Consider the following 15,149-nt stretch of genomic DNA (forward strand, 5'->3'; position numbering starts at 1 on the left):
GTCGGGAAGATCGGGGCAGAGGGAGCCTCAAAAAGGGGCTTGGAGGGCAATTCTTCACGTCCACTGTGCACAAGCACGTGAGCATCAGGAACGCCCACCCACCTTGGATGGGGCCCTACGCGCAGCTCTGCCCTGGGCTCATGGAAGGATCTAGAACCTCCCCACTTGCCTTCACCATCTACCTGACCAGCCAAGCAGCTCCTAGGATGCTCCAGGATAAATGGGGGTCACCCCTGGCCCTGGCACGCCACTGCCAGCCACGCATATGTAAGGACTTCATGAGGAGACCCCAGGGCTCCTGGCCTCACTCAACCCCAGAAAACCTCTGCCCTTAAACCACGGGCTCACGATGTGACCACACGTGCGATGCCGGAGTCTGAGACCGCCTCTCATCCATGGGAAAGTGAGGCCGGCACGAAGCGGGGAGTCGGCTTCTGCAAGGGGCCGCGCTGGCTCAGCCACACCCAAGGCACACAGGCAGCCACTGGAATGAGGGGAGACAGGCGCTGCCCCCCCCCCCCCGGCCCCCGTGCACAGCATCTTCCTCTCTCTGCCAGGCTAAAGGCAGGGAAACCAGAGACCCGGCTGAAAATGAGCCCTCTGGGGTCCCCAGTGCGAAGCTTTAGCCATGTGGTCCGGCACCAGGGCCCTCATCGGTCACTACAACCCCCAACACCCAGACTTCACTGCCCAATCCTAGCCCCCACGTCCACTCTTGCTCGTTGAGTACCCCCACACGACCCCGGCTGCCTCCTGCCTTCCTGGGAGAACACGGCCGGCAGGGAGCAGAGGGCCCCAGGGCCCCCAGCCCACAAGCAGATGGCCGTTCCATCCGCCCCAGGGGAGAAAGGCGGCCAGACCCCAAGATGCGCGACGTCAGGGCGATGTTCAGCTACAGCCTGGTCTCCTTCCTATCTTGCTGGTGTTCTGGACACACAGGCTGGGCCGGCAGGTGGCAGAACGGTGCCTCTCCCCACCAGCAGCGCTGCCGAGGGCCCTTCTCTGAGGGCACACGAGTGCCTGGCCAGAAGGAATCTTGCCTGGCTTCTGTCCCCCACTTTGATCCGCCCTTTCCCCACCTTCCCTATCGGCTCTCCCCAAAAAGCCCCTGCGGAAATTCACCATCTGTGCATGTGCTATCCAAGCAACAGGGGCAGGGGTGCTTCAGGTTATGGCTGCCCTTGCACACATGGCCAGGCGCACGCGTGTGCTCCTCGAAGAAGCCAGAGCCTATGCAGGGGCTGAAGCGCGCGCGCGCACACGCGCGCACACACACACACGCACGATCCTCGCTGTTAAGGACCTGCAATGATGTATTCTCTGTTCTCCCAGCTATAATTATTTTAGCGTGGGAGACAAATTCTGTCTCCAGTAGCTCAGAAGCGTTACATTAGAAAATCACATTCTGTGGTCTTGGAGAATCTCTGTAGCGTCCCAGCTCCTTCCCTCCATCCTGGGACACAAACAGCCTCTTCAGATGGGTGAACACACCACAGAGGCCCAGCACGGAGGCTTCGGTGCGTGCTCCAAGCCGATCCACTTAGAGCGGGAGACCTGGGAACCACGCACGCAGGTAACCATGGCAACTTCGGGGAAGTTAAAAAAAAAAAAAAAAAGTTTGTGAGTTGTTGGTTGTTATTTGGTGCTGAGGTGGGATGGGTTCTTTCCTTCTTCTTCGAGATAACAAGGTCCCTGAATAACACTTTTATGAATGTTTTGGGTAAGCGTCCAAGGCAGGAGCTGCCTCCAGACATTCAATTACCTTCCGAGGGGAAAGCACGCATCACGCCTGAGCACCAGTCAGCCGTCAGTGGGCTCTGTCCTTGGGAAGGGTTGCTCTCCATGGGGTGACCTCGAGCCAGCGCCTCCCTTGTGTATTGCCATGCCCCCCCTGCACCTGCCCCTCCCCCCAGGAGTCTTGACATTGGCCATCCAGTCCCTCTGGGTCCCCATCGGGCCCCAGGACACCATTCACACACCTCCCACTGTGGGGAGAGGGGGAGGCCACCTGCGCAAGATCCCAACCTCGCTCGCAATCCACACACACGCATGCACACGCGTGCACAAAGAGCCAGCGTGCCTGCGTGTAAACACCACTCTCCCTGCAAAAGCACATGCTTGCCCACGCTCGGAAACGCCGGGTGCCCTCCACGGGCCCAGCTGGCCTCAGCAGGGGGCAAAGGGGAACCACTGCCCTGGGCACCAGCCCTTCCCCACGAAGCCAACGGGAGCAGGCTTTCGATGCCGAGGGACGTCCTCACGTGTCACGCCTGCACACGCACACACGCACGCACACCTCTGCTGGTTCAGGGGCCGCTGCGCCGGCGTGGTAAGTCACGGCGGGAGGGCCAGAAGCCGCCCTGATTGCGGGCACAGCCCCTCGGAGCGGAACAGAGGTGGAGCCCCGCCCGGGGCACGGGCTGTAGCTCGCGCGTCGTTTATTACACGCGCAAGACGGGCGGGCTGAAGGGCTCTTGACGGCCACCGCGAGGCTCTGTGTCACAGCCGTGGTGCCGACGGGCTGGGCACACGGCTGTGAAAAAAAGGAGTAGTTTCTTAAAGGCAGAAAAATCCCAAATGGCCCTCTCAGCGTTGCGGTGCGCATAATTGTAGTATCCGAGTTAACGAAAGGCCCGGCGTGCTGGCCGGCTGAATACCCGCTAATGCCACAGCCCGCGTCTCACGCCGAGCGGCTCCGGCACCGGCTTGGAAAGCGGACCCTGGCGGGGAGGCGGGAGCGGGCGGGCAAGCACGGAACAAAGCACGCTTCTAGGAGTGACGGGGCTCCCACGCGGGACCGTATCAGCGATTAGCCAGGAGGAGGGCCGAGCAGCCCTTGGCACCTCAATTCCACAGAGACAAAGTTTCCTTGAGGAAACTGCCAGAGTCTCGGAGGCGCTGAAGTAGGACACAGGGCAAATGAAGGAGGACGGCCGCTGGGCTTGGCCGGCCCCCCGCGCCCGGGCCTGGCAGCCCGCGAGGGGCTGTGTGGGCTGGAAGACAGGCGTGGGGCCCGCCGGTGTCCTTGATGCGCGTGGGCACGCGTGCATCCGTGCACACACCGGCTGTGCGTACACGCACACACGCACTCTGCCGTCAGGTTGGCGTCCGCTACTCCGACGGAACATTCCAGTCGGTGGCTCTCACGGGTGCCGGCTGCTGAGGGGACAAACACCCTGCAAGCGTGTCACCCAGAATCAGCCCCTGGGGCCCCCCGGCAAACACCCCCCCCCCCCATCTGGGAGAAGACCCCTGGGATCCTGGGGACCCAAATGCTATGGTGCTCAGAGCACGTCAGATCCCTCAACGGCCCATCCTGGAGCCTTCAAACCCACCCCCGAGGGGGCCCCCACCGTAAAGGCCCCAGCAAGCAGTCCAGCCCAGCCATCTGACTGGAGGTGACGGATTTATTCTGACCGTCCTGACTCTTAATGACACCGCTCTCCTCCAGCCGTGCATGGCTTTAATTGTCCCTCCAGCAGGGCAGGGAGGGACCGTAAATCTTTCCTCACGGCCGCTCTGAGCTCAGCGCCGCTGGACCTACCATACGACACCCCCCCCCGCCCCCCTCCCCCCGCATCCCACCGGAGAAGCCTGCTAGCTCTGAAGGTGGAGGGGGGCGGGAGGTAGGGGGAGCAGGAGGAAGAGAAAGAGGCTACGGGGTCAGGGAGGGGGAAAGAGGGATGGGCAGAAGAACACGTAAGGCCACGTGCTCGGCCTGCGCCCCAGGGGGGGGGGAGCACTGCGGAGGACTCGCCCCGACGGCCATAAGGTGCGGAGTGCATGCGGGTGCCCCGGGCCACGCCCTCCGGCCCCAGCTCTCGGGCAGCCCGACTCCAATAAAGCGGGGCCAGAAGCTGGGGAAGTCTCCGTGTTCACACCCCTTGCTGGAAAACAGCACAGCCCCGAAAGGAGCCCGCTGGGGAGGGAATTCTATTTCTCTATTCCACCGCACTGTGTGTGCAACTGACCCCGGCCGGGGGCACAAGGGCCTCCCCATAAGGGACGGGGGCAGGCCACAGGCTCAGGGCCCCAGAGGCGGCGTGGGGACAGAAGACCTGGCCTGGGGCCCAAAGCACACTTCCTTCCCCTTCCAGCAGACTTAATTTTTCTGTAATTCTGGTGTATATTGAAGCATCTCAAGGTAGTGCGCATCACAGTTATGATTATTACCGAAAGACTTCCCTTACAGCCCTCATTTTCCAGCGCTTATTACTTTCGGAAAAATTATCCTCGGGGGCCCAAATTTCCCAAGTCTGGTCTTGTGAGTTTTCGTCTTAGGATCTGAGAAAAACATATTATTGTGTCCATGATGGGGGAGAGAATACGGCGGGGGTTGGGGGGGGGGGGATCCTTCCTTAGTTGATCTGGATGTCGACACACAGCCAAGAAAGAATAACACGGGGTGGGGGGCAGAGACCCCGTGCTGCATTTTTAACATGTAAATACAGATACTATTGTCAATGACCTGGTTTTATTTGTACCCATCTGTTCCCTGCAGACACTTCTACTTTTAAAATGAGATTTCAACCCAAGTCGGGGGCGGGGGGGGGGGGTGGGGTGGGGGTAGAACCCACGCAACATTCGTTTTACATGCTTAAGCACGGCCAAGTCAGGAAAGCAAATGCTGATCACTGCAACACTGTCAACGCCCATACAGCACCAGACATGCATTTTCCAACTCAAGGGAAACTTGTAGAAAGATCCCAGCCATGGTCACGGAGTGCCGGAAGAGTCCAAAGAATAAGGGTTCTACGGGGCTCTACTTAACTGTCCTAGGAGAGGTCTGTGGCGGGGAAGACAGATGCACTCGCTTCCAGTCGTGCTGGAAAGCCGTCCCTGACACCTGCAGAAGGGCTTTCGCGGTGAGGAGCAGGGTAACGGGCCGCCCCAGCAAACAAAGGTCAGGTCACTGTCCAGCTTCCGTGTCCCTCCCTTCGGCCAAGAGCAGACTCGCGCTAATACGCAACCATGGCATCGGCTGACCGCGAGGGCTGCTTATGGTATCACAGTGCTGAAAATACTAATTCTCACCTTGTGAGTTTTCCCCAGCTCTTCTCTTTTCTGCTAAGATTCCAAAACACTTGACTAATGTGCCCACGGATGGCACCCCTACGGGGCAGGCAGCGGGTGCTATCCAGTCCATCATGAGCCGCTCAGGGAGCGCAGCAGGGAAGTCGGGGAACCGCAGCCCCGTCCCCGGTCGACAGGAAGCCTGTGTAAGCAGCCCCTTGGGCCCCGGCTCCGCCTCGACTGTCCCTGCGGTGGGGGCCCCAGCCATGCCTAATGGCACCACTGTGGTCCCTTCAATGAGGAAGAGTCAAGATTCCAGGAAGACAAACACACTTTATGTTTACCGCTAATGGTTTCTGCAACACCCATGTTTTGGTTTTCACTCATCGCCACACCGAACACAGAGATGGAAAAGAATCCCTGTGTCTGAGAGTAAGTGCCACGCTGGCAATCTACAGGTTCAGAGGGCTCTGGTGGCGGGGGCGAGGCCAAGGTTCTTCTTCTCTCCCACCCCGCATGGAAACCCAGCTGGCAATGACCTAGCACGGCCCCCCCCCCCCTTAGAATCCAAGGCCATTCCCGCAAAAGCAAAGAGCCCAGGTGCCGCACCCCGCCCCCAACTGCGGTCCTTGAGATTGCCCCCCAGGAAGTGGAGGTGGGGGGAGGTGGCCCGAGGCAATCCACCGCCAGCAGGCGAGCCTCCCCTCTCCCAGCGCCCTGGCGACGGTGATCCCTGGGTCCACAGCCCCACCGACAGGACCTCCGCCTGGCCTCCTCCTGACAACATGAGCTGCCCGGCTCCTCCGGGGGGCCCCTCCTGGCCGCCCAAGCAAGAAATGACCAGAGAGGCGCCAAGCCTCATTTCCACCTTGGCACCTGCAACCCCACCTGGAACCATTTTAAAACCATGTCGTCTCCTCACGGCGACAGGAAACAGAGCAGTGTCCTTGACCCGGACAAGACACTCGCTCCTGTAGCAGGCCGGCGGCACCAGAAAGGCCCGCGCTCGCCACCGGCTGCTGTGTGCCCACTAAGTGCCAGCTGGTTGTACGTCCCACCTCCCTGCTGCTCGGCTGAGTAAACAGGTGTGGGGACCTGCCCCACCCGCAGGGGGGAGAAGGCAGATCCCCTCCCCACGGCACGCCGCGGTCAGCTACCCACCCCACGCTGCCCACCCCCCCACGCCGGCCCTGCGGGCGCTCGCGCTGACCAGCAGTGCCGCTGCCTCCAGGAAGGCCTCCAGAAAGGGAACAAGCTTTGTTCACAAGTTGTGCTGCATCTGAACGTGCATCCAAAAGCGTGTGTCCTGGGGGTTCGGCTGATGGGAGGAGGCAGTGATGTCCAGTCTCAGGGAGTCCCTGTTAACAAGGAGACTGATGCAGGGTTCAGACTGGACCCCCGGGGAGAGGCCAGGCTGCGAGCATGAGTCAGCAAGCACCGGGGGAGCCCACGAGGAGCCAGAACAGACGCATCCCGGTTTTCCCGTTTCTTCTCGGGCCCCAAGGCAACGGGAAACAGGGCAACCCCGTGTGCGTGGCCATCTCACGTGAACCACTGGAAAACGCCTTCACGCCTCCTGCGGCAAACAGGAGCCTACAAGGCCCTTCTTGCTACTGCCAACAGAAAAGAAACCAAACTCGTGGTCGGGGAGAAGTCCCCAGCAGGAGCTTCTGTTTGCAGGTGCCCAGCAACTCCCGTGTACAGAGCAGGGAGCAATGCCGGGCCCCCGATCCCTAAAAGGAAACTTCCAGAAGATTCCAGAACTTAATCTAGAGACACTTCTAATTTATGTTCAGTAAGGGTTTTAAACCATCGGTTTAGTGAGAAACTACGTTTTTAAACATTGTTTTGTAAGTTTCTTTATACACGTTGAGACAGAAAAGCATGCGCACAAGCAGGAGAAGGGGCAGAGAGAGAGGGAGAGAGTCCCAAGCAGGCTCCATGCTGCCGGCACAGAGTCCGACGTGGGGCTCAAACTCACGAACAGTGTGATCGCTACCTGAGCGGAAGTCAGACTCTTAACCAACTAAGACACCCGGGCACCCCAACTATTCCTAACTGTCCCTGGGTGTTTGTCCCTCTTTAAATATGCAGCTGAACCCACCTTTTTAATACAAGTACACTGCGTGTTCTTTGGCTTTTCCCAGAGGCTCCTGTTTTTTTTTTTGTTTTTTTTTTTTTTTTCAATGTTTTTTATTTATTTTTGGGACAGAGAGAGACAGAGCATGAACGGGGGAGGGGCAGAGAGAGAGGGAGACACAGAATCGGAAACAGGCTCCAGGCTCCGAGCCATCAGCCCAGAGCCTGACGCGGGGCTCGAACTCACGGACCGCGAGATCGTGACCTGGCTGAAGTCGGACGCTTAACCGACTGCGCCACCCAGGCGCCCCAGAGGCTCCTGTTTTTACACACAGAGGCTTCAGTGCCGAGAACAGTGTGCTTCTCTGTGCTCTCGTTATCCTGGCCTAAAGGAAAACTATCCTGAGACATGATACCGAACCCAGGAATCCCCAGTCACCTGGAGCCCAAAGACACAAATTGCAAGGGGGTCAGGAGAAGTGCCGCAGACCCAGAGGGTCACCCTCCCTGTCATCGTCATCTCCCAGGCTCATCTGGTGTCACAGACAAGAAGCCATTGATTGGTGAGCAGGGCTGCAGTGTTCCACCTATTCACAGGTAGAGCTCCAAATGTGCCCTAGGCTTGTGCAGTGCACTACCCACACAACTGTACTGGCAGCCCTGTGAGAGGGGATCTTTTGGAGGGGACTATGTTACTTTCTGCTTTTTTGTTTTGATGGACGGAGAATTTTGAAGTGAAAGTAAGATGTCTCAGAGAAATAAGGGCACACCGATTCTCCTCTCTTACGTGCCAAAGATACAAGTTATGACCTGTCTGGTCCCCCAGAAGGAACTTGATGGAACTGCACAGGGTCTGGCCGGTAGCAGGTGTCTGTCCCCAGGTAGTTCCCTCACCTGTGAGTGGGGCTGTTTTCTAAAAGGGTGCAACAGACATCCCTGAGCACCTGCCTCTTGTCCTGGTTCCCAGTCACACTCCAGTATACACTGGACCAGACGGTTGGCTCACTCCCCACAGTATTCAGCAGACACCTGGCAGAGACACCTGCACACACAGCACTGATGACAGGGGCGGAGGTGACACGGAGCCCGGCACGGCGAGCCACAGTGCAGTCACTTCTCCCTGGCTCTATCCTTCTAGAACCTTGGGAGGAAGATCTCAGTACAGCCACTAACCAAACCAATAGGTGCTAAAAACACATACGTTCTCCCTCATTTTGTTTTCTGCTGAGAACATGCCCTGGCTTTAAATATTAAACCTTAAAAAGTAAATCTTGCAACAAGAGTTGCTTTGCTCTTGAACCTCAGAGAACACCACAGCCTCTAAAGACCCCCCCACCCCGAACACGAAGTTAATGCTACCAAGTTACAACCCACCCACCTCCAGTGAGATCAGCAGGTAGCAGCCTTGAGCTACACAGGAGTGGAGACTAGACTCCAAGGAAGACGTCCCTGTCACACAGCTGAGCACGTCTTTCGGCCCCCAATTTAAAATAAAATTGGGGGCACCTGGGTGGCTCAGTCAGTTAAGCATCCGACTTCGGCTCAGGTCACGATCTCACGGTTCGTGGGTTCGAGCCCCGCGTCGGGCTCTGTGCCGACAGCTCGGTGCCTGGAGCCTGCTTCAGATTCTGTGTCTCCTTCTCTCTCTGCCCCTCCCTGCTCATGCCCCCCCCCCCAAATAAATAAACTTAAAAAATGAAATAAAATAATGTAAAATAAAAACTGACAGTGTTTCCTAGGCCCTGAGGACCCTGCCGGCTCACCGTCCCTCGTCCATCCCTCGTGGTGGCCTACCCTGCTCCTGAGTGAGAGCATTTGGTTCTGCTCACCTAGACAGGCAATGCTTTCCAAAACACAATTGGGATGCTGAGTTCCCCCCGCCCCTCACCGAAGGAAACACTTTCAAATAAAGTGACACGTTTTATGTCCTTTATTATCTCAAGTCGCCTCCTAAGGCACGATTTGGTGGCGGCTCATGTGTCGGGAAGCTGCCACAGCACAGTCGTTCACGTGGTGCACTGCACTCTGAAATGTCTGTTTTTTAAGCCAAAGCAGTTCTGGTCGCGAGGTCGTCCATCCTTCCGTCTGCGGGTCCCCCACAAAGAACAGACCCCACCGCGGACTCAATCATTACCACCATCCAACTGCTAATTGAAAGCTATCCTCGACTCTCACAGGTAATGCCAGGAGAAAGTCACTTATGAGTGCCTGCACCAGTCAGGAAGTACGGGGGGGTGGGGGGGTGGGGGGGGGAACAAAGACGTGAAAAGGGGAGGAGAGACAGACAGACACACAGACAGTGAGAAAAAAAGGCGGGGGAGATGGAACCGGAACGTTATCAATAAAAGAGGCAGCGACGGCTCAGAGAGAAACCTACTTCAGAGAGGCTGCAGAAAATAAGATGTTTCGGTTGCCTGCATGTTTCACGCAGCTGTGAAAATAGTGAGCTGCTTCATAAAAGAACGTGGCGAGATACTGCAGCTAATCAAAAAGACGGAGGTGCAAATGGAATGTGTTCATAAAGCCGGCACCTTGTGCGGAAGAAAAGGGATTTAGGGAAAGGCAGGTGCCCAGGAAGGAGCATCTCTGTTCAAGGGGGAAAGTTTCAAGATGGTTTTTCCCCTTCACTTGTTTAAAAATAAAAAATTCCTCACCAAATGCCAGCTGTGTGTCAGGTTCCATTTGTCTTTATAACAGAGTATCAAGAAGGAGTGTGGAAATAAATAAATACAGAGAGATGACTGACCAAAAATTGCAGGCAGGCGGACAGCCGGGCTGGAGGAGGTGAGCCCCACGTTGCAACTGCTGAAAAATAACATTTCAGTTTCGAGCTCGGCACTGTCACCCCATGGTCACTGAGACACCCCTGCCCCCGCACGCTCCTCCAGGCCCGTTATACTGTCCCCCCACCGCACCCCCGACACTGCTGGGTGGGATAGGAGCTGCCTTCATTTGTACACTCCTTCGCTGCTGGGTCCACGAGCAGGCACCAAATAGCACGCACGTAAAGGAGGAGGTGGGGATACATCAACCACGGTCAGAACCGTAAGAGCAAGTTGCACACATCACAGAATAAAGGAGCCTCGGGCCATGGTTGAAGGGGCGGGGGGGGGGGGGGGGGGGCTCTGGAAAGAAGTCTGCAAGTGAGAGACAGGCCTGAGCTCTATACCAGGCTGGTAACGATGCACAACTGGGATACAATTTTTTTTTTCTGGCTGCTGCCATATCTTGTATATCCCAGATAGCAAAGAGCTCCACCATTTCTCTCCTTTTCTCCCACAAGCCATTGGCAACGCTTCAAGTTGAGTGAGTGGCAGGAACACCACAGAAGGCCCACTCTGGAATGGCACCCAGGAGTCCTCCCACCTGCCTCCTCCCGAAATCTGCCTCTTCGCTGGCCCTGGGCTCCCCTGGCTCTGCCCGAGCCTCAGGAGCCCTCCCCTTCCCCCTAGCAGGGTGAGGGCGAGCTCCGGCAGCGCCCCCAGCGGCCCCAGGACATGTCAAGAGGCGGGAGCTCAGGAGCGCAGGCAGCGCGCCCCGGGCCCTGTCCTTGGTGCTGCCGCCGGCTGCACACCCGCTGTGCCCTAGGTGGCAGGGGGCCGCCCAGGCCTCCCGCTCCTTCCCTCCAGCTTGGCCTCTGGCCCCTGCAGAAGGTCAGTGAATACACCCAGCTCTACGCTGCTCCTGCCCGAGGGCACTGGGTGAGGGGCATTCACAATGAAGGCCCAGCACAGAGAGGCCGGGCGGGAGGTGGAGGGGCAGGAGGGGGGTACTTCCTGGACTCCCAGCTTCTCTCCCAGCGTCCTGAGACAACCCAAGGCCCAGGAGTGGATGGCGGTCTCTCGAAGTCCCAGGCCTCTGGCGGGTGGATCAGATAAATCATTTAAGTCATCTTTTTATGCAGGAAGGGAATCGCTGTTGGAAAGGGGCGCCTCGTGCCAGAAAGCCCCAGCAGCTCCAACGCAAACAGCCGATACGCCACTGGCAGACCACCCCCTCACACGCAGCTGCCTCACCAGGCCCAGGCCTGAGTGCACCCCGTTCGCTTCACCTCCGCTCCCTCAACCCCAGGGTTTCCCACACCACCCACGCTGTCGCCCTCCCAGAATCTCCCAGCAGGAGAACGAGGGGTTAAGCGTCGCTCCCAGGAGTGTGCCGCGAGTCGGTTGCCCACGCAGGGAGGCCTCCAGTCCCCGGGGACGAACGGGGGTGGCAGCCTTGGTCCTCGGCTCTGGAGGCAGCTCCACGCTCCCTGGTGGAGGCGGAGAGAGAGGGTTCGCCTAACTGGTGCTCAGAAGGTGCCCCTCCGCCCCTGACGCTGCCCCCCCGAAGTCCCCACCGGGCCGCTCCCCCTACCCGCAGGCACCCCGCTTTCATCGGGCCGCGCTCTCAGTGCAACTTTTCTCCCTCTCCTTCCACAATTTTCGCTCACCTGGAGGGTCTAGTTTTAATTAGTGTAATATCCCCATTAACAACGCCGCCTAATTAAGACATCCGCCCAAATCCACTATGCACACTTAATGAGCAGGTACTGCCGTCATATTTATACTTTTACTTATTTTTTATTTATTTACGTATTTATTTTTTGCAGGCCAATAAAACCAAAGCTGTCTTCCGACTGAAAGACCTCATTACGTTCCACCTGACTCCATTAGCCTGGTACCTGCTTGGTGCTAAGTGCCCTGGGCTCCCCGGTGGGCACCCAGGGCGTCCCTGAGCCGAGCGGGTGTCTCAACAGGAAATTAGCAACCTGGCGCATGCAGAGGCCCGACTTCACCCCTAGGTGAGGAGGGGACAAGGAGGTCTCTCCTGGGGGATGGTTCCTTCCGCCCCTTTCCTTTGCCTCCACTGCCGGGTGTTTCGCGCGTCAGTAAGTGCGGCGCTGCGGGAGTCCTTTTTAAAAGTGGCCATTAAAAAATAAACCTGGTCCCTCGGAAAGGCTGGAAAGCTGTCACGGAGGAGTTTCTCCCCACCCCGCAGGACCCCGCGCTAGCTGGCGGGGCCGGAGTTCCAGACTCCCAGGGACACCCTCCACCCCACGTGACACTCTGGATCCCAGGGCCGCTCTGGGACGGACGGGGTCCCAACGTCCCTCCGCGCCAGGCGCCGCTCCCTCGTCCTCTCTCCGACTGGGTGAGGGCCCCTGTCAGCGCGCGGACTGCGGAGATGCCGGGGAGGCTCCGCGCCCGGCAGCGGATGCGACCTTGGGCCTCGGGCCGCGCCCGGGGCCCCGCGGAGACAACCCTCCCAAAGGGAGGAGCGCCACTGGCCCCAGAGCCGCCGGGGCAGAAAGTTTGGGCCAGGGGTATGCCCCGCCGCCCCGGCTCCGGCTTCTCCAGCCGGGCTGCGCTGGCCCCCGGGGGAGCGGCCAAGGCTGGGGAGAAGCAGACTCGGTTCGGCTTGGAGCCTCCCTGACGCCTCTCGGAGACTCCGCCGGGAGCGCCCCCAGCCCGCCCCCTGGAGGGCCCGGCGCGCTGCTCGCCCCCACCCCTCCCCTCCGCCGCCTACCCTCGCGCACACAGCGCGGCGGCCCGGGTCCTCTTTAGGGAGCCGTGGGAGCCCCTTCCCTCCCACAACTCCTTTGGGTCAACTCCTCCCGTGAAGCCCCCACCCCCCACCCCCCGAGGACTCGGGCTGGGCTCCCGCGGCCTGGGTGCTGGGGGAGAAGGGGACTGCACCCCGCGGGGTCGCTAACCCCTGCTCCCACCCGCGCGGGCTCCGGCCGCCCTCCGGGACGCGCCCCGCCGGGCCGGGATCTCCGTGCGCCTTGGCGCCCCCCCCTCCCCCCCCGCGCTGGGGACTTCCCCGCGCCGGGCATTGTGCCGCCGCCACCGCCGCCACCACCGCCACACAGCGCGGGACTCCCCTGCGTCTCCATGGAGCCCGACCCCGGGGCCTTCCCATTCACAAATCCGCCCCTCCGGCCTCCGGCTGGGCCACGTGTCCCGACCCCAGCCCGGGAGGGAGCCGGGGAGCCCAGACCCCGCGCGGAGACCCCTGACCCCGAGGGCACCACCCCTCCCCGCGCGCCTTCGGGACGGTCCCCGGCCCGCGCACTGCAGCCCCGCCTCCCTCTGCGGGGTCTCGCGAGCCCCTCCCCGGGCCGCGCTCACCACCCCCCCGCCCCCGCCCGGCCCCCAGCCCTCTCCACGCGAAGGTAATGACCGCCGCAGGGCGATGCGCGGGCGGCGAGGGTCGGGCTACTCACGGGCTCAGCGCTCCCCGCGGCAGGTGACGGGGGCCCGGCGGCCATGCCCCGGCTGCATCCCGGCCGCCGAGCGGGGGCAGCGGCGTCCCGGGGCCGCGCGGGCACCGCGAGCCGGCGGCGAGTGGCACGCGGGGCCGGGCTCGGGCGGCGGCGGCGGCCGCGTCTCCTCCGACCACGCGAGCGGCTGGGGCCGGGGCCGGGGCCGGGGCGGCTATCTGAAGAGGTTCCGCCGGCTCCGGAGCAGCCCCGCGGCTCGGCGCTCCGCACTCGCTCTTCTTCGCCGCCGCCTCCTCCTCTCTCTCTCTCTCCCTCCCTCCCTCCCTCCCTCCCTCTGTACCCCTCCCTCCCTCCCTCCTCTCTCTCCTCTCGCCTCTCTCTCCTCCCCCTTTCGCTCTCTCCCTCTCCCCGGTTCCTCCGGCTCGCTCGGCTGGAGCGAGGAGACAGCGGGAGCACGCGGCGGCGGCGGCGGCGGCGGCGGCTCGGGCGGAGCGCGCAGCGCGCGGCGAGGGAGGGGGGCTCGGGCGGCCGCGCGGCCGGGGACAGCAGCGGGGCGGGGAGGCCCGACGCACCCTGGCGGCCCGCAGCGCCGGCCCCCGCGGAGCCCCCGAAAGGAAGAAGTGGGCGAGGCGCAGGGGTCCCCGGAGCCCCGAGCTGCGGGGGTCCCCGCGAGCACCGCCCTCCGGCCCTGGCCCCGCCTTTCCTCCCTCCCCCTCTCCCTCCCTCCTGGCGATCGCGGGGGCAGGCAGCTCCTATGAGGACCCCTGCCCTCCCACCTCCCTGGCCGTGGCCCAGAAAGGACAACACTGGGGCGCCCCAGACATGCAACTCAGGCAGGGGGGACAGAATGCCCCCCCCACCCCCCGCCCACACACACTCCTCTGCCGCTGGTCTGCGTTGCCTTGCCTCCTCTTCCTCTTTGCCCACAGGCCTGAAATCCCGGGCCTTGCCACTCTCTCTGGATGAAGAGTGGAGGGGCCACACAGGGTCACTACTGGGGTGTTTGTCCAGACTGGCCAACCCAACCTATGTAAACATCTCTGCCCTGGCTGGAGAAGTGGGGCTGTCACTGTCACAGGTCAGCCTAGGTTGCACCTAAAATCAGAAGAACAGGCAGTCCTGTCCCCACCCCACCACCCCAGCCCCCCGCCCAACCCCAGCGAAGGAGCTCTGGTTTAGGGGCTGGGAGGGGAGATGGAAAGCCAAAGCCAAGGGCCAGTGGAGTGGGGATCCTGTGGGGCAGCGGGATGAGACCCTTGGGGGTCAGGAAGGTCAGCACCAAAGGCAGGTAGTAGGCCCCCCCACTGTTCCAAACAGACCCACAGCACTGGGCAGGGCCTTGCTCTCATTTCTAAGGGAAAAACAGATGCTGGGCCCAGAATGCCACAGGGCAGGGCCGGGGGGGGGGGGGGGGGGGGAGCTATAACTTCAAAGATGTTCTCGATCTAAAAACAAACGAAAAGCCCGTCCCAGGTTGCTGTTACTTCTGGATGCTGCTTCTGGAACCATGATTCCTCCTTGCACCTGACTGTCCTGCTTCTCTGCGTGAGGAGAAAGCATGTCATGGAATCTGGGGTTTGCTAGGAGCCTAGAAGATGCAGAGGCAGTGAAGGGAGGGATGTGAACTCTGTGTTCCTGCATGCCCGGGGCTCCAAGCGGCCAGCTGCCTTCCCTGCAGGGTGAAGACAGACAGTGTCCAAGACAAGTGGCTACTGTCCACTTACAAGCTTAATGCTTTTAATTTCTGGCCCTCCAGCCTGTCTGCATCATTGATCTGTCTTGGCCAGTGGGGATCGTGCTATACAATTTCGAGTGGGCTGCTCGGCCTACAGCTAACCGCCGGATAAATGCC

At 60.6% G+C, this 15,149-nt stretch overlaps 1 protein-coding gene across 3 annotated transcripts in view; it reads right to left on the bottom strand.

Moving 5' to 3' along the window:
• The window catches only part of RBFOX3 (RNA binding fox-1 homolog 3), a 456,714-nt gene that overhangs the window by 414,396 nt on the left and 27,169 nt on the right, over positions 1-15,149 (bottom strand). Inside the window, exon 1 of one of the 3 annotated variants that reach the window (XM_060645215.3) lies at positions 13,301-13,930. The exons of 1 other annotated variant lie outside the window; for it this stretch is intronic. The gene's annotated coding sequence lies outside the window, so the exon portion shown is untranslated. Of the gene's footprint in view, positions 1-13,300; positions 13,931-15,149 lie in introns of those variants that run through there. One more of the 3 variants, XM_060645212.3, reaches the window with a different exon arrangement.

Source organism: Panthera onca, chromosome E1 (assembly GCF_046562875.1).
Source record: "Panthera onca isolate mPanOnc1 chromosome E1, mPanOnc1 haplotype 2, whole genome shotgun sequence".
Lineage (NCBI taxonomy): Eukaryota > Metazoa > Chordata > Mammalia > Carnivora > Felidae > Panthera > Panthera onca.